At 43.7% G+C, this 20,317-nt stretch overlaps 1 protein-coding gene across 1 annotated transcript in view; it reads left to right on the plus strand.

The window, feature by feature from the left end:
- The first annotated feature begins 227 nt into the window (after positions 1-227).
- Positions 228-20,317, plus strand: part of LOC118369378 (cadherin-23-like) — a 625,272-nt gene continuing 605,182 nt past the window's right edge. Inside the window, 1 exon segment of the mRNA XM_052498286.1 lies at positions 228-516. The gene's annotated coding sequence lies outside the window, so the exon portion shown is untranslated.

Genomic DNA, 20,317 nt, shown 5'->3' on the forward strand with positions numbered 1-20,317 from the left:
TATCCATACAGCCATTAGCCGTGGTATATTGGCCATATACACACGACAATTACCCAAATATGCCTTATTGCTATTATAAACTTGTTACCAATGTTATTAAAACTGTTTAAAAAAAAATCATAGCTCTGTATATGGTCTGGTATACCACGGCTTTCAGCCAATTGGCATTCAGGGCTCAAACCATCAGTTTATAAAATGCTACAACACAGGGAGAAGAAAAACGGGAGTTGGTGCAGGAAAATAGTAAGTGCGCACCGAACAGGGCAGCGCGTGTCGGAATTTTCTGTAGCCTATGCTGAGGTGAAGTTGAAGTGGAGAGCCAGAACCAAGACGTGACATTTTCGACTGGAGGTGGAAAAAGTGTTGTGAGAGGGAGAGAAGAAGAGAGAGAGAGAGAGGGAGAGAGTGGAGCGTAAAATAAGTAGCCTACCTATAGCGTTTACTTCGTAACGCATCACAGCAGGACCGTGGATCGAATCTCAAGGCACTTAGCCCCTACGGACAAGGACAAGGCAGGTAAGATTAGATGATGACGATGTGATAATTAACGAAATTTGGTTGCGTTAAAGCAATCGCAGTATAGAGCAATGAGCACAATTAATTGAATAACTGATACTTTGATGGTTTTTGTGTACTGTGTCACCTAACCATTGATAGCCACGTTTTTGGGCTGCTTATATCTGGACTTGCTTTCTAGTAGGCAGGGCAAACCCGTTTTGTTGATTTCTGGTATCTCATCAAAATCAATCAATCGCAGCACGTTTGGACTCATTCAGAAATACAATTGGAAATGAATGCTGAAAGTTCTATTTATATTCCTAAAACTTAAGTTGAAAATTATGCATGCTGTCGCTGTTTCCTGTTGACAAGACATTTTGAGAAATATCCCAATGTCAAAACACAGTTTAAGGTGTCCAAATCAATAACCAATATGCAGAAACTGTTCGTGATATTGAAAACATTTAATATACACATACATGTTCAACAGTAGTGTTATATATATATATTTACGAGCACCTTATAAATTGCACACGTTCCAAAAACCCTGTTTTGACAAGTGGCAATACATCACTAATATCGATTAAGGGGAAATCAGGTTGTACATCCTGTTGAAACTAACAACTTAAAATCCACATGGAAACAGGGTATATTTTTACATCACTGGTTGGGAACAACCTGAAGAAGACAGTTATATTTTAGAGTGATGCATTTTGATTTGGAGGTCGCCAAAATGGAAAGAGAAACGCAACACTTATTTGTCAATCACTCATATTGATATGACCTTGAAATCAGTTGCCAGAGGGGGGAGATGAGGTTGCACGTCCAGTTAAAACTATTAAACACAGCTCAAAAACCACACGAAATCTGGGAATAATGTGTACATCACTGGCCTGAGGTCAATTTGTACAGCTCAACATTTTGAAGTGTTGCACTTTGATTTAAGTGGGTCGCCAAGGTGGTAAGTGCAAAGCAACACTTTGTTAATCACTTTAATCGATATCTCGATTAAAATCAATAGAACAGGTGGCAAACGTGTAGCGCTGTTTAAACTAACACTATTCAAAGGCAACATGGAAACTTTGAATAAGATTTAGATGCACTATTGTAAAGTGGCTGTTCCACTGGATGTCATAAGGTGAATGCACCAATTTGTAAGTCGCTCTGGATAAGAGCGTCTGCTAAATGACTTAAATGTAAATGTAATGTAATGTAATGGTTAGTTAGATGAGAACTTGTAGAAGGCTTATATCTATATTGTGGAAGGTTCACTGTTGATTTCGGGAGGCTTCCATCATGGAAAAGGGAACGGGACACTTTTCTGTTAAACGCATCACGACGCATCATAGGATATCAAAAGTGACAACGATTGGCTGCTTTTTAAGTGGTCGTTTGACTGGTAAATCCATGTATTGGTGTGTGGCAGTGGCGACCAGTCATTCAGGGCAGGTGGGTGTTTTGAGCCCCACATTTTTAGCAAAAAAATATACATAAATACAACTATTTTGGGCTTGCCAGTTTTGCATGTTATTTTCGCATTAATGTGTCACATATCAGTTTGCAAACAATGTAAAAAAAAAAAATATATATAATTGAGTTAATAAAGCTGCATACAAACTAGGGCTGGGCAGTATACCGTAATTTACTATATACACCAGTATTTATGCATGGCTCAAGGTCATTGCCAACAAAGGGTATATAACAAAGTATTGAGAAACGTTTGTTATTGACCAAATACTTATTTTCCACCTTCATTTGCAAATAAATTCATAAAAAATCCTACAATGTGATTTTCTGGATTTTTTTTCTCATTTTATCGGTCATAGTTGAAGTGTACCTATGATGAAAATTACAGGCCTCTCATCTTTTTAAGTGGGAGAACTTGCACAATTGGTGGCTGACTAAATACTTTTTTGCCCCATTGTATGTAGCATTGATTGGACTGATCTTGACAACATCATACTTTCAAAATCTTAGCTAGCAGTCATCATCATGAATCAAGTCAACAATCTACTTGTAAATTCATTTCAATCCTTGTATGAAGAGAAATTAAGGATAACACTTAAACATTACACAACAAGTTGGGAATAGCAAATTCAACAATGAGTGGTTTGGACTGAACTGAGCACAGCACAACAACGTGAGTCCAAAAATGTATTGTATGCTGCTGCTTAAATTATGTAATATTCCAGGGAGAGATGTATACTGTAACTACGAAAGTTACTAAGTTTTTGTTGTGTAGTAAGCTGTTAGTATCCCATGTGCCTCGCGCTAATAATTTGGGACCTTTTCCACTTTTAATTAGCCTATAGCCTGTTTTAGAGAAATGTAATCATCGAATATCGTAAGAGATTTCATTGTCTGCTTTTATGCCCCCGTTATGCATCCTATGGTTCTGACTTGGGGTACAGGGAGAATATTGTTAGAACAGCCCATGTTCTGAATTCTGTCGCTCTACATGTCAGAAGTGCTGAACAAATAGTTCTATTGACAACGTCCGTCCTAGCTTGCTCATTAAGTCAACATCGAAATTACAGATGGCCTCATCTGCTCGTCGTTCCCTTATGCCATAGTTTGTACATCTCAATTGTCAGTAGAAACCACATTTGTTTAAAAAGACAGTAAATAAGGCTGAATGAACAGTTTCGCTGCCAGACAAGGTTCCGCTGGTAGCAAGGTGTTGGGACAGATTTATGTAGGCCCTAACAGTTTGTGGGCACTGTTAGTCACCTTTATAGTGCAAGTAATTATTGTTTAGTGTTGTGTAGTGGCTTTGCTGGAATTAATAATGATTATTATTATTATTATTGCCCCACCAAAGATTTACATGCTAAAATCGCCGCAGCTGTGGCCAGCGACTTTTATTGGGAGAGACCTCACAAATTTTACATGCAATTATCTGGCCATTTATTTAAAGGACTAGGCGGCAGGGTAGCCTAGTGGTTAGAGTGTTGGGCTAGTAACCGGAAGGTTGCAAGTTCAAATCCCCGAGCTGACAAGGTACAAATCTGTTGTTCTGCATCTGAACAGGCAGTTAACCCACTGTTCCTAGGCTGTCATTGAAAATAAGAATTTGTTCTTAACTGACTTGCCTAGTTAAATAAAGGTAAAAAATAATAATTTGAATCCCAAAAAGTCTGTTTTGTTGGCGCCATCGCTTTGAGTTCAACATGCAGACAAATGAATCCAAAAAGCTATGTTAAAACAAAAAGCTTTGTTAAAACAAGCCAAACTACGTTTCTATTTAGTCCTGAGGTACCCTAAAATGTAATTAAACTAATATTTCATACGTAAAGAAGTATGTTCAATAGAAAAGTAAAATTAGCAAGTACACGTCCTCTTCGTCGCACACCCACAGATGATTTCCAACTGTGACTCACAGTACCAAAACTCAAAATTCTTCCTCGTTTTGGAAGAAACAAGCCTGAAACCTTGAACAGACTGATATCCACAGGAATTGCAATATGGGAGCTGGAATTGCATAGGACCCATAGCTTTCCGTTGTAAGAGCATGAGATCTCAAAAAAATAAAACATTCTGGTTGGTTTTTCTTTGGATTTTCTCTTCTCATATCAATTGTGTTATAGTCTCATACATTATTTTAACATTTCTACAAACTTCAACGTGTTTTCTATCCAATGGTACCAATTATATGCTGATCCTGAGTAACAGGCAGTTTACTTTGGGCACGTCAGTCAGGCGGAAATTCTGAAAAAGGACCCTAGCCCTAACACGTTTAACTCCAAGTGACAATTAACGGTACAAAACCAAAGATATTGATATGTTATAAGCAATCATTCTTGTCATTGTGATTATTATAAATGATTATACTAACATCATCAATCTGAGGTAAAACGGATGTATAATTCCACTCAATCGTATAGGGTGTAAATGCAAGCTTGTGTAAGATAGTAGCACAAACTGTCCACATTAGGAAAATTAGAGCAATATGAAAAATGTAATATGGGAAAATCATTCAACATGTCAATGTTGAATGATGATAGTATAAATTGCCAAATCACAAACTATTGCAACAATGACATCTTTTTCTCACTCATTTAACCATTTACAGAGTAAAAAAATGCTTTCAAACACTACTACTACTACTACTGGGCGCTCTAGACTAAAGCCTCCATAGTGTCTGTGTAGCAGCCTGAAAGTTTGACATCCCTATACCGAGCCTGTCTAGCAAACAAGTAGTGTTCAATATTAGGCAGAGGCTTATTAATAAGCTACCAAATAAGACAAACACTTCCGTCAATATGTTGCCTTTACTATACTGTTTATCACTGACAAGTTTTAAAACTTATCACAAACGTATTTGAAAGAAGACAGCAGCCTAGCCTATATGGCTGGTTTATTTCAGTTAGTGTGTTTGGGAAAAGGTAGGCTATGTACCTACATTGTAATCGGTAACTTAAATTTTGGATTAGCCAAACAATCTGATTACTTTCCACTTAAGAGGCATTAGAAGAAGACAAACATTTATATTGCCAATTGAACTATATATATTGCAGAATAAATTAATTAGCAAAATCATTGTCGTAAAAACAATGATTGATAGATATCTTAATCTTCTTCAATTCAACCGTTATTGGGTTAAAATTAGGGCTATCCCCGACCACAAACAATCTTGATGGACCAAAAGTCATCTGGTTCTTTCGACCAATCAACTAGTCAACATTTTTTCCATATATAGACACACCCATGTGAATTAATAAAATAATCTAGGCATATATGTAGGCTACAGTGCTTGTCTGATGCTTTAAGCACACTGTGATTAAGTAATTAAGAGACACACATGACTCAAGGGAGCCAGAGAACAAGAGAGAAAAAAAACAGTTCTCGAATCAGCTCCTCCAGCTGCTGGCCTTTGCCGGTATTAGGCTACTCCAAGGGTTGGCAACCTTTTCCAATAGAGGGGCCAATTATTCTTACCATTTCTACCGATCTGCGTGCCATTTATGATTTTCATATGCACAATGTCATGTGATTTAATAAAAATTTAAATTAAAAGTATTCAAATCTAAAAGTAAAAATAAATTATTGGCTATGCAAAGAACTTGAAACATTGTATCAACTTGGTTCAGCCCGAAGCTTGCTAACAAACTTGCAACATTGTATAAAATATATTGGACCCGCTGTTTCCTGCACCAGTCCTGCACCAGTGAGCTCCAGACACACATAGCTGTATTTGCAAGATCCCACAAAGGGGAAATGGCTGCCTAAATATGATCCCCAATCAGAGACAATGATAAACAGCTGCCTCTGATTGGGAACCATACCAGGCCAACATATACAGTGGGGGGAAAAAGTATTTAGTCAGCCACCAATTGTGCAAGTTCTCCCACTTAAATAGATGAGAGAGGCCTGTAAATTTATCATAGGTACACTTCAACTATGACAGACACAATGAGGGAAAAAAATTGTAGGATTTTTTAATGATTTTATTTGCAAATTATGGTGGGAGAAAATAAGTATTTGGTCACCTTCAAACAAAGCAAGATTTCTGGCTCTCACAGACCTGTAACTTCTTCTTTAACCTCTTCAAACTATGGGGGCTCTATGTCATCATTGGATAAAAAAACGTGCCCGTTTTAAGCGCAATATTTTGTCACGAAAAGATGCTCGACTATGCATATAATTGCCAGCGTTGGAAAGAAAACACTCTGACGTTTTCAAAACTGCAAATATATTATCTGTGAGTACCCCAGAACTGATCTTACAGGCGAAACCAAGATGAAACTTCAAACAGGAAATGAACAGGATTTTTGACGCTGTGTTTTACTAACGTCTCCTTATATGGCTGTGAATATGCTGTGAACGAGCTTATGCGCTCTGCCGTTCATCCAAGATGTCTGCAGCATTGTGGCGTATTTGTAGGCATATCATTGGAAGATTGGCCATAAGAGACTACATTTGCCAGGGGGCCGTCCGGTGTCCTTTGTCTAAATTGGTGCGCAATTGTCAGTAACACTCATTTTGCCATGGGATACAGAAGCAGAAGCACACTTCCAGGAACGATACATCATTGAAGAGATATGTAGAAAAACACCTTGAGGATTGATTCTAAACAACGTTTGCCATGTTTCAGTCGATATTATGGAGTTATTTTGGAAAAAGTTCAGCGTTTTTCGAACTGAATTTTCGTTTTTTTTTGGTAGCCAAACATGACGCAGAAAACGGACCGATTTCTCCTGCACAAATAATCTTTTAGGAAAACTGAACATTTGCTATCTAACTAAGAGTCTCCTCATTGAAAACGTCCGAAGTGCTTCAAAGGTAAATGATTTATTGAATGTTTTTGCGAAAATTTTGCCTGGTGATGCTAACGCTAAATGCTAATGCTAAATGCTAACGCTAAATGCTAAATGCTAGTTTTGCTATGGTAGAGAAGCATATTTTTGAAAATCTGAGATGACAGTGTTGTTAACAAAAGGCTAAGCATGAGAGCTAGCATATTGATTTCATTTCATTTGCGATTTTCATGAATATTTAACCTTGCGTCATGGTAATGGGCTTGAGGCTGTAGACATGATCCCGGATCCGGGTTGGCTCGACGCAAGAAGTTAATATCCCTAGAAAATATTCCTATTCATGAAAATCACCAATGAAATATATTAGCCTTTTGTTAATCACCCTTTCATCTCAGATTTTCAAAATATGCTTTACAGGCCAAAGCTAGACAAGCATTTGTGTAAGTTTATCATAGCCTAGCATAGCATTATGCTCTGCTAGCAGCAGGCAACATTTTCACAAAAAAAAAAGCAATCAAATTAAATAACAAACTTCGGATGTTTTCACTCACGATAGCAAATGTTCATTTTTTCCAAAAATATTATTTGTGTAGACGAAATAGCTCCGTTTTGTTCATCACGTTTGGCTAAGAAAAATACCGGAAAAAGCAGTCACAACGCCAAACTTTTTTCCAAATTAGCTCCATAATATCGACAGAAACATGGCAAACGTTGTTTAGAATCAATCCTCAAGGTGTTTTTCATATATCTATTCGATAATATATCCACCGGGACAATTGGTTTCTCATTAGAAGCGATTGGAATAATGGCTACCTCTGTACTTTACGCAATATTTTCTACGGGAGCCATCATGTGACCACTTGCTCAATGTAGTCCTGCAGAGAGCAGGGACCAAAGTAACAAAGCCTACCATCAGTAACACACTGCAGTGCCAGACGTGTCCCCCTGCTTAAGTCAGTACATGTCCAGGCCCGTCTGAAGTTTGCTAGAGAGCATTTGGATGATCCAGAAGAAGATTGGGAGAATGTCATATGGTCAGATGAAACCAAAATATAACTTTTTGGTAAAAACTCAACTTGTCGTGTTTGGAGGACAAAGAATGCTGAGTTGCATCCAAAGAACACCATACCTGCTGTGAAGCATGGGGGTGGAAACATCATGCTTTGGGGCTGTTTTTCTGCAAAGGGACCAGGACGACTGATCTGTGTAAAGGAAAGAATGAATGGGGCCATGTATCGTGAGATTTTGAGTGAAAACCTCCTTCCATCAGAAAGGGCATTGAAGATGAACTGCTGTGTTGTCGTTCGAGCGAGGTTAAGCTTCAACCCTCATTTGCCACTGGCCTTGGTTCAGCTCCACTATTGTGGAACGTTGAGCTGACTCCAGGGTTGCAGAGGGCCATGTGGTCCTGGTGCTATCTAGTGATATCATTATGATAGTAGTTTGGTGTAAGCAACGCATGCCCTCACTCCCTGTATTGCTGGGTGTATTATCATAATGCTGAGTGACAGGTGTGGCAGAATTGGCAAGTTACAGAATAGAACAATATCACCAAGACAGGCATCAGTCATCCAAGAGAGATTTCATGCAGGGTCTCTCTTTTTTCTCTGTATCAACTTCTATGTTGCTGTATGTACTTCTGTATTGCTGGGCCAATGTGCTGAATGATATTGCACTGAACTCACGGCCTGTAACAGCCCTCTGCTTTCGGGGGTCACAAGCTTCAATTCTGTAGTTGGCCAGTGGATGAAATGGCCAAGGAAGAACCATCTCCAAGACCATTTGGGATTAATTTACACGCACACACTCCGCGACAATATCTGTCCAGTGACTCAATATAATTTGAAGTGCTGCTACTCCTTTTGTTTTCTCCTTATCTTAGAAATGAGTGTAGGAGAAATAAACATTAGCTTATTGTGTATCGTTTCCCCCTCTCTCTCTGCAGTGTGGAAACAGCAAACCTCTGACACAGTCGCTCTCTCTCGGAGTGTCTGTCACTCTTGCTGAATCCACTCAAAGGAGGAGGAAAAATATCATTTGAAATGAAGGGGGCCATATCTGACGTCTCTGTGAGCAACAGGCTCAAATGAAACACGATATGAGGGATATAGTAGCAATGGCTTGCAGATACAGTGAGATACAGATACAGTGTCCAAAGAGTAATAAGGGAGGGAGCAGGGTGGAGTTTACTGTATAGCAGGGGGGAAAAAAGGAAGAACGAGAGAGTGGCATAAAAATAGGGCAAGTTTAAATCGCTCTCTCCTCATGGAGTACCTAGACAGGATAGTGGAGTATGGGGTTGCATCCCAAATGAAACCCAGAATTTTTTTAAGTAGTGCACTATAGAGGGAACACATCGTAGATCAATGTGCCTTCGGATAGAAGCAGGTTGAAAGCCTTCACATCAAACTCTCTAGAAGTAATCATCTATGTCAAGTAATTTCTTTAAATCAAATAAAGTGTTATTGTTCGCATACAAATATTTAGCGGGTGTTATTTATTTTAAGAATGTGAAATGTCAGAATAATAATAGAATGATTTCAGCTTTTATTTCTTTCATCACATTCCCAGTGTGTCAGAAGTTTACATACACTCAATTAGTATTTGGTAACATTGCCTTTAAATTGTTTAACTTGGGTCAAACATTTTTGGTAGCCTTCCACAAGCTTCCCACAATAAGTTGGGTGAATTTTGGCCCATTCCTCCTGACAGAGTTGGTGTAACTGATTCAGGGTTGTAAAGGCCTCCATACTCACACAAGCTTTTTTAGTTCTGCCCACACAATTTTCTATAGGATTGAGGTCAGGTCTTTGTGATGGCCACTCCAATACCTTGACATTTTTGTTCTTAAGCCATTTTGCCGCAACTTTGGAAGTATGCTTGGGGTCATTGTCCATTTGAAAGACCCATTTGCGACCAAGCTTTAATCTCTTGAAGCTATGGGGCACTATTTTTAAAAATAACGTTCCCAAAGTAAACGGCCGATTTCTCAGGACCAGATGCTAGAATATGCATATAATTAACAGATTGGGATAGAAAACACTCTAAAGTTTCCAAAACTGTCAAAATATTGTCTGTGAGTATAACATAACTGATATTGCAAAAATCAAACCAGGAAGTGGCTTCTATTTTGAAAACTCCATGTTCCATAGCCTCCCATTGCTCCATTTAAAGGGATATAAACCAGATTCCTTTTCCTATCACTTTCTCAAGGTGTCAACAGTCTTCAGACATAGTTTCAGGCTTTTATTTTGAAGAATGAGCGTGAACGACCACTTTGCATAAGTGGATAGGTGGGGGCTCTCGGAGTGAGTTGTGCGCAAAAGCAAACTGTCCCAGTTGATATATTACCGACTAGATATTTGAAAAACACCCTGAGGATTGATTATAAAAAACGTTGTTTTTATAAAAAACATGTTTCTGTGGACATTATGGATATCATTTGGAATTTTTGTCTGCGTTGTCGTGACCGCTCTTTCTGGTGGATTCCTGGGCATAACGCACCAAACTAACGGAGGTATTTGGATATAAAAAAATATCTTTATGGGACAAAAGGAACATTTGTTGTCTAACTGGGAGTCTCGTGAGTGAAAATATCCGAAGATCATCAAAGGTAAACGATTCATTTGATTGCTTTTCTTATTTTCGTGACCAAGTTACCTGATGCTAAGTTTACTTATTGTTTTGTTGAGCGATCGATAAACTTACACAAACACTTGTATTTCTTTCTTTTGAGACGACAGGTGGATTAACAAAAGGCTAAACTGTGTTTTGCAATATTGCACTTGTGATTTCATGAATATTTTCTAGTAATATTATTTGACTGTGGCGCTATGCTATTCAGCGTTGCTGATGACAATTATCCCAGTTCCGGTATGGGTTGTTCAGAGATTTTAACTTCCTGGCTGATGTCTTGAGATTGCTTCAATATATACAGTGCCTTGCGAAAGTATTCGGCCCCCTTGAACTTTGCGACCTTTTGCCACATTTCAAGCATCAAACATAAAGATATAAAACTGTATTTTTTTGTGAAGAATCAACAACAAGTGGGACACAATCATGAAGTGGAACGACATTTATTGGATATTTCAAACTTTTTTAACAAATCAAAAACTGAAAAATTGGGCGTGCAAAATTATTCAGCCCCTTTACTTTCAGTGCAGCAAACTCTCTCCAGAAGTTCAGTGAGGATCTCTGAACGATCTAATGTTGACCTAAATGACTAATGATGATAAATACAATCCACCTGTGTGTAATCAAGTCTCCGTATAAATGCACCTGCACTGTGATAGTCTCAGAGGTCCGTTAAAAGCGCAGAGAGCATCATGAAGGTAGGATAGTTGAGAACAAGTTCTCATTTGCAACTGCGACCTGGCCAAGATAAAGTTCCGGTTGGAGCGAGCGGTCGCATTCGCACTTCGCTCTGCAGGTTGTATAACTTTTTATAACTTTTTCATTACATTTCATTATAGTACAACGGTTGATTTGTCTAATCTTAGCAATTCTTCTTAGCTAGCTACATAGCCGTCCTTGTATCAGAGATAATTGCATAATTATCGTATTTCGTCGCCCTAACGTAGCCTTCACTGCTACTGGCCCAGGAGCTAGCTAACGCACACAGATTAGCATCACTGTAGTGCTATTCACTCAACTGTACGACTTGATTAGTTCAGTGTTAACTAGCTACATAGCTGTCTTTGTTTCCAAGATAATTGTGTAGTTTAGTGTGTGTAGCCTGGAGTGATTATCTTAATTCACTGAGGTTCGCTAGCCAGCTATTTGTCGTCCTTAACGTAGGAGACTCTGCTAGCTAGCCAACAGCTAACTGCTAACAGCTAGCCAACGTCTGCTGTTTTGAATTCAACAACCCGGTCAGGTGGTTTCACATTTTCGTTTCATTGCAGTGCAGCGGTTTGATTTGTTTGATCGTGGCTAGCTGCATAGCCGTCTTTGTTTCAAAGATAATTGTGTAGTCTAGACTGATTCCCTAGGTTAGCTAGCCAGCTATTGTCGTTCTTTTAACTCAACGTAACGTAAACAACACTGCTAGCTAGCCAGCTAGCCCCCGAATAGCAGCACTGTAGAATTATTACACTCAACGGAACGACTTGATTAGTGTAGTGTCAACAACGCAGCTACTGCCAGCTAGCCTACTTTAGCAGTACTGTATCATTTTAATCATTTTAGTCAATAAGATTCTTGCTACGTAAGCTTAACTTTCTGAACATTCGAGACGTGTAGTCCGCTTGTCATTCCAATTTCCTTGCATTAGCGTAGCCTTTTCTGTAGCCTGTCAACTATGTGTCTGTCTATCCCTGTTCTCTCCTCTCTGCACAGACCATACAAACGCTCCACACCGCGTGGCCGCGACCACCCTAACCTGGTGGTCCCAGCGCGTACGACCCACGTGGAGTTCCAGGTCTCTGGTAGCCTCTGGAACTGCCAATCTGCGGCCAACAAGGCAGAGTTCATCTCAGCCTATGCCTCCCTCCAGTCCCTTGACTTCTTGGCACTGACGGAAACATGGATCACCACAGATAACACTGCTACTCCTACTGCTCTCTCCTCGTCCGCCCACGTGTTCTCGCACACCCCGAGAGCTTCTGGTCAGCGGGGTGGTGGCACCGGGATCCTCATCTCTCCCAAGTGGTCTTTCTCTCTTTCTCCCCTTACCCATCTGTCTATTGCCTCCTTTGAATTCCATGCTGTCACAGTTACCAGCCCTTTCAAGCTTAACATCCTTATCATTTATCGCCCTCCAGGTTCCTCGGAGAGTTCATCAATGAGCTTGATGCCTTGATAAGCTCCTTTCCTGAGGACGGCTCACCTCTCACAGTTCTGGGCGACTTTAACCTCCCCACGTCTACCTTTGACTCATTCCTCTCTGCCTCCTTCTTTCCACTCCTCTCCTCTTTTGACCTCACCCTCTCACCCTCCCCCCTACTCACAAGGCAGGCAATACGCTTGACCTCATCTTTACTAGATGCTGTTCTTCCACTAACCTCATTGCAACTCCCTCCAAGTCTCCGACCACTACCTTGTATCCTTTTCCCTCTCGCTCTCATCCAACACTTCCCACACTGCCCCTACTCGGATGGTATCGCGCCGTCCCAATCTTCGCTCTCTCTCCCCCGCTACTCTCTCCTCTTCCATCCTATCTTCTCTTCCCTCTGCTCAAACTTTCTCCAACCTATCTCCTGATTCTGCCTCCTCAACCCTCCTCTCCTCCCTTACTGCATCCTTTGACTCCCTATGTCCCCTATCCTCCAGGCCGGCTCGGTCCTCCCCTCCCGCTCCGTGGCTCGACGACTCATTGCGAGCTCACAGAACAGGGCTCCGGGCAGCCGAGCGGAAATGGAGGAAAACTCGCCTCCCTGCGGACCTGGCATCCTTTCACTCCCTCCTCTCTACATTTTCCTCCTCTGTCTCTGCTGCTAAAGCCACTTTCTACCATTCTAAATTCCAAGCATCTGCCTCTAACCCTAGGAAGCTCTTTGCCACCTTCTCCTCCCTCCTGAATCCTCCCCCCTCCCTCCTCCCTCTCTGCAGATGACTTCGTCAACCATTTTGAAAAGAAGGTCGATGACATCCGATCCTCGTTTGCTAAGTCAAACGACACCGCTGGTTCTGCTCACACTGCCCTACCCTATGCTCTGACCTCTTTCTCCCTCTCTCCAGATGAAATCTCGCGTCTTGTGACGGCCGGCCGCCCAACAACCTGCCCGCTTGACCCTATCCCCTCCTCTCTTCTCCAGACCATTTCCGGAGACCTTCTCCCTTACCTTACCTCGCTCATCAACTCATCCCTGACCGCTGGCTACGTCCCTCCCGTCTTCAAGAGAGCGAGAGTTGCACCCCTTCTGAAAAAACCTACACTCGATCCCTCCGATGTCAACAACTACAGACCAGTATCCCTTCTCTCTTTCTCTCCAAAACTCTTGAGCGTGCCGTCCTTGGCCAGCTCTACCGCTATCTCTCTCAGAATGACCTTCTTGATCCAAATCAGTCAGGTTTCAAGACTAGTCATTCAACTGAGACTGCTCTTCTCTGTATCACGGAGGCGCTCCGCACTGCTAAAGCTAACTCTCTCTCCTCTGCTCTCATCCTTCTAGACCTATCGGCTGCCTTCGATACTGTGAACCATCAGATCCTCCTCTCCACCCTCTCCGAGTTGGGCATCTCCGGCGCGGCCCACGCTTGGATTGCGTCCTACCTGACAGGTCGCTCCTACCAGGTGGCGTGGCGAGAATCTGTCTCCTCACCACGCGCTCTCACCACTGGTGTCCCCCAGGGCTCTGTTCTAGGCCCTCTCTTATTCTCGCTATACACCAAGTCACTTGGCTCTGTCATAACCTCACATGGTCTCTCCTATCATTGCTATGCAGACGACACACAATTAATCTTCTCCTTTCCCCCTTCTGATGACCAGGTGGCGAATCGCATCTCTGCATGTCTGGCAGACATATCAGTGTGGATGACGGATCACCACCTCAAGCTGAACCTCAGCAAGACGGAGCTCCTCTTCCTCCCGGGGAAGGACTGCCCGTTCCATGATCTCGCCATCACGGTTGACAACTCCATTGTGTCCTCCTCCCAGAGCGCTAAGAACCTTGGCGTGATCCTGGACAACACCCTGACGTTCTCAACTAACATCAAGGCGGTGTCCCGTTCCTGTAGGTTCATGCTCTACAACATCCGCAGAGTACGACCCTGCCTCACACAGGAAGCGGCGCAGGTCCTAATCCAGGCACTTGTCATCTCCCGTCTTGATTACTGCAACTCGCTGTTGGCTGGGCTCCCTGCCTGTGCCATTAAACCCTACAACTCATCCAGAACGCCGCAGCCCGTCTGGTGTTCAACCTTCCCAAGTTCTCTCACGTCACCCCGCTCCTCCGCTCTCTCCACTGGCTTCCAGTTGAAGCTCGCATCCGCTACAAGACCATGGTGCTCGCCACGGAGCTGTGAGGGGAACGGCACCTCAGTACCTCCAGGCTCTGATCAGGCCCTACACCCAAACAAGGGCACTGCGTTCATCCACCTCTGGCCTGCTCGCCTCCCTACCACTGAGGAAGTACAGTTCCCGCTCAGCCCAGTCAAAACTGTTCGCTGCTCTGGCCCCCAATGGTGGAACAAACTCCCTCACGACGCCAGGACAGCGGAGTCAATCACCACCTTCCGGAGACACCTGAAACCCCACCTCTTCAAGGAATACCTAGGATAGGGTAAGTAAGGGTAAGTAATCCTTCTCACCCCCTTCTCCCCCCCAACAAGATTTAGATGCAAGTGGCTGTTCCACTGGATGTCATAAGGTGAATGCACCAATTTGTAAGTCGCTCTGGATAAGAGCGTCTGCTAAATGACTTAAATGTAAATGTAAATGTAAATGTAATGAAGAACAAGGAACACACCAGGCAGGTCCGAGGTACTGTTGTGAAGAAGTTTAAAGCCGGATTTGGATACAAAAAGATTTCCCAAGCTTTAAACATCCCAAGGAGCACTGTGCAAGCGATAATATTGAAATGGAAGGAGTATCAGACCACTGCAAATCTACCAAGACCTGGCCGTCCCTCTAAACTTTCAGCTCATACAAGGAGAAGACTGATCAGAGATGCAGCCAAGAGGCCCATGATCACTCTGGATGAACTGCAGAGATCTACAGCTGAGGTGGGAGACTCTGTCCATAGCACAACAATCAGTCAGTCGTATATTGCACAAATCTGGCCTTTATGGAAGAGTGGCAAGAAGAAAGCCATTTCTTAAAGATATCCATAAAAAGTGTTGTTTAAAGTTTGCCACAAGCCACCTGGGAGACACACCAAACATGTGGAAGAAGGTCAGATGAAACCAAAATGTACATTTTTGGCAACAATGCAAAACGTTATGTTTGGCGTAAAAGCAACACAGCTCATCACCCTGAACGCACCATCCCCACTGTCAAACATGGTGGTGGCAGCATCATGGTTTGGGCCTGCTTTTGGTACCTTCAGGCATTTGGAAATTGCTCCCAAGGATGAACCAGATTTGTGGAGGTCTAAAAAATTTTTATGAGGTCTTGGCTGATTTCTTTTGATTTTCCCATGATGTCAAGCAGAGGCTCTGAGTTTGAAGGTAGACCTTGAAATACATCCACTGGTACACCGCCAAGTCAAATTATGTCAATTGGCCTATCAGAAGCTTCTAAAGCCATGACATTTTCTGGAGTTTTGCAAGCTGTTTAAAGGCACAGTCAACATTTTGTCTGTGAACTTCCAACCCACTGGAATTGTGATAACCAACCAAAACTATAGTTTGTTAACAATTTGTGGAGTGGTTTAAAAACGAGTTTTAATGACTCCATCCTAACTGTATGTACATTTCTGACTTCAACTGTACCTATGAACAGTGGCCTCCATGATTCTTAAATGGAAGAAGTTTGAAACCACCAAGACTCTTCCTAGAGCTGGACGCCCGGCCAAAGTTAGCAATTGGGGAAGAATGGCATTGGACAGGGAGGTGACCAAGATCCCGATGGTGACCCTGTCACAGCTCCAGAGTTCCTCTGTGGAGATGGGGTAACCTTCCAAAAGTACAACCATCTCTGCAGCACTCCACAAATTAGGCCTTCGTGGTAGAGTGGCCAGACAGACACCACTCCTCAGTAAAAGGCAACTAAATGAAGGTGAACTTTTGGCCTGTTTTCCAAGTGTCACGTTAGGAGGAAATCTGGCACCATCCCTACGGGAAGCATGGTGGTGGCAACAACATGCTGTGGGGATGTTTTTCAGTGGCAGGGACTGGGAGACTAGTCAGGATCGATGCAAAGATAAATGGAGAAAAGTACAGAAAGATCCTTGATGAAAACCTGCTCCAGAGCGCTCAGGACCTCAGACTGGGGTGAAGGTTCACCCTCCAGCAGGATAATGACCCTAAGCACATATCACAAAGCCACTCCTGTGTTGTCTTGGCTAAGTATCTGAATGTCCTAGATTGGCCCAGCCAGAGCTCAGATTTGAAGCCGATCGAACATCGGAGAGACCTGAAGATAGCTGTGCAGCAATGCTCCCCGTCCAACCTGACCGAGCTTGAGAGGGTCTGCAGAGAAGAATGGGAGAAACTCTTCAAACAGAAGGGTGCCAAGCTTTTAGCATTATACCCAAGAAGACTCTAGGCCTTAAACGCTGCCAACAGTGCTTAAACAAAGTAGTGAAAAGGGGTCTGAATACTACTTATGTAAATGTGATTCCCTCCGTTTTTAATATATATTTTTTACATAAATGAGCAAAAATAAACAGTTTTTGCTTTGTCATTATGGGGTATTGTGTGTAGATTGATGAGGAACATTTTAGATTAAGGCTGTAACTTAACAAAATGGGGAAAAAGTCAAGGGGTCTGAATACATTCTGAATGGGATGGGATGTATGGACATTATGGACAGTATATGGATAAAATATTTAGTTTATTTGAAGAACAGTGTATAGTTTAACAGCAATAGTTAAATTGAAAAGGCCTTGACTAGAATACAGTATATACATATGAAGCCGGTAAAACATTATGTAAGCATTATTAAAGTGACCAGTTTTCCATAACTATGTACAGATGGCAGCAGCCTCTAAGGTGTATGGTAGCGTAACCGGTTGGTAGCCGGCTTGTGTCAATGACTAATGTTCAGGGCAGGGTACTGGCTTGAGATGACTACTTAACAGTCTGATGGCCTTGCGATAGAAGCTGTTTTTCATTGTCTCGGTCCCAGCTTTGATGCACCTGTTCTGACCCCACCTTCTGGATAGTACCAGGGAGAACAGGCCGTGGCTCAAGTGGATGAGGTCCTTGATGATGTTCTTTGCCTACTGGATGGTGGCAGGGTGAGCAGGCCGTGGCTCCGGTGGCTGAGGTCTTTAATCTCCTTGGCCGGGTGCTGTAGATGTCCTGGAGTGCAGACAATGTTGCCCCTGGTGATACGTTGGGCAGACCGCACCGTCCCCTGGAGAGCACTGTGCAGTTGTCTGTAAAGGTTTGTGAGGGACTTCTTACATTTCTTACATTTACATTACATTTAAGTCATTTAGCAGACGCTCTTATCCAGAGCGACTTACAAATTGGTGCATTCACCTTATGACATCCAGTGGAACACCCACTTTACAATAGTGCATCTAAATCTTTTAAGGGGGGTGAGAAGGATTACTTTATCCTATCCTAGGTATTCCTTAAAGAGGTGGGGTTTCAGGTGTCTCCGGAAGGTGGTGATTGACTCCACTGTCCTGGCGTCGTGAGGGAGTTTGTTCCACCATTGGGGGCCAGAGCAGCGAACAGTTTTGACTGGGCTGAGCGGGAACTGTACTTCCTCAGTGGTAGGGAGGCGAGCAGGCCAGAGGTGGATGAACGCAGTGCCCTTGTTTGGGTGTAGGGCCTGATCAGAGCCTGGAGGTACTGAGGTGCCGTTCCCTCACAGCTCCGTAGGCAAGCACCATGGTCTTGTAGCGGATGCGAGCTTCAACTGGAAGCCAGTGGAGAGAGCGGAGGAGCGGGGTGACGTGAGAGAACTTGGGAAGGTTGAACACCAGACGGGCTGCGGCGTTCTGGATGAGTTGTAGGGGTTTAATGGCACAGGCAGGGAGCCCAGCCAACAGCGAGTTGCAGTAATCCAGACGGGAGATGACAAGTGCCTGGATTAGGACCTGCGCCGCTTCCTGTGTGAGGCAGGGTCGTACTCTGCGGATGTTGTAGAGCATGAACCTACAGGAACGGGCCACCGCCTTGATGTTAGTTGAGAACGACAGGGTGTTGTCCAGGATCACGCCAAGGTTCTTAGCGCTCTGGGAGGAGGACACAATGGAGTTGTCAACCGTGATGGCGAGATCATGGAACGGGCAGTCCTTCCCCGGGAGGAAGAGCAGCTCCGTCTTGCCGAGGTTCAGCTTGAGGTGGTGATCCGTCATCCACACTGATATGTCTGCCAGACATGCAGAGATGCGATTCGCCACCTGGTCATCAGAAGGGGGAAAGGAGAAGATTAATTGTGTGTCGTCTGCATAGCAATGATAGGAGAGACCATGTGAGGTTATGACAGAGCCAAGTGACTTGGTGTATAGCGAGAATAGGAGAGGGCCTAGAACCTTAGCCCTGGGGGACACCAGTGGTGAGAGCGCGTGGTGAGGAGACAGATTCTCGCCACGCCACCTGGTAGGAGCGACCTGTCAGGTAGGACGCAATCCAAGCGTGGGCCGCGCCGGAGATGCCCAACTCGGAGAGGGTGGAGAGGAGGATCTGATGGTTCACAGTATCGAAGGCAGCCGATAGGTCTAGAAGGATGAGAGCAGAGGAGAGAGAGTTAGCTTTAGCAGTGCGGAGCGCCTCCGTGATACAGAGAAGAGCAGTCTCAGTTGAATGACTAGTCTTGAAACATGACTGTTTTGGATCAAGAAGGTCATTCTGAGAGTGATAGTGGGAGAGCTGGCCAAGGACGGCACGTTCAAGAGTTTTGGAGAGAAAAGAAAGAAGGGATAATGGTCTGTAGTTGTTGACATCGGAGGGATCGAGTGTAGGTTTTTTCAGAAGGGGTGCAACTCTCGCTCTCTTGAAGACGGAAGGGACGTAGCCAGCGGTAAGGGATGAGTTGATGAGCGAGGTGAGGTAAGGGAGAAGGTCTCCGGAAATGGTCTGGAGAAGAGAGGAGGGGATAGGGTCAAGCGTGCAGGTTGTTGGGCGGCCGGCCGTCACAAGACGCGAGATTTCATCTGGAGAGAGAGGGGAGAAAGAGGTCAGAGCACAGGGTAGAGCAGTGTGAGCAGAACCAGCGGTGTCGTTTGACTTAGCAAACGAGGATCGGATGTCGTCGACATTCTTTTCAAAATGGTTGACGAAGTCATCTGCAGAGAGGGAGGAGGGGGGAGGGGGAGGAGGATTCAGGAGGGAGGAGAAGGTGGCAAAGAGCTTCCTAGGGTTAGAAGCAGATGCTTGGAATTTAGAGTGGTAGAAAGTGGCTTTAGCAGCAGAGACAGAGGAGGAAAATGTAGAGAGGAGGGAGTGAAAGGATGCCAGGTCCGCAGGGAGGCGAGTTTTCCTCCATTTCTGCTCGGCTGCCCGGAGCCCTGTTCTGTGAGCTCGCAATGAGTCGTCGAGCCACGGAGCGGGAGGGAGGACCGAGCCGGCCTGGAGGATAGGGGACATAGAGAGTCAAAGGATGCAGAAAGGGGAGGAGAGGAGGGTTGAGGAGGCAGAATCAGGAGATAGGTTGGAGAAGGTTTGAGCAGAGGGAAGAGATGATAGGATGGAAGAGGAGAGAGTAGCGGGGGAGAGAGAGCGAAGGTTGGGACGGCGCGATACCATCCGAGTAGGGGCAGTGTGGGAAGTGTTGGATGAGAGCGAGAGGGAAAAGGATACAAGGTAGTGGTCGGAGACTTGGAGGGAGTTGCAATGAGGTTAGTGGAAGAACAGCATCTAGTAAAGATGAGGTCGAGCGTATTGCCTGCCTTGTGAGTAGGGGGAAGGTGAGAGGGTGAGGTCAAAAGAGGAGAGGAGTGGAAAGAAGGAGGCAGAGAGGAATGAGTCAAAGGTAGACGTGGGGAGGTTAAAGTCGTCCAGAA

Source organism: Oncorhynchus keta, chromosome 36 (assembly GCF_023373465.1).
Source record: "Oncorhynchus keta strain PuntledgeMale-10-30-2019 chromosome 36, Oket_V2, whole genome shotgun sequence".
Classification (NCBI taxonomy): domain Eukaryota; kingdom Metazoa; phylum Chordata; class Actinopteri; order Salmoniformes; family Salmonidae; genus Oncorhynchus; species Oncorhynchus keta.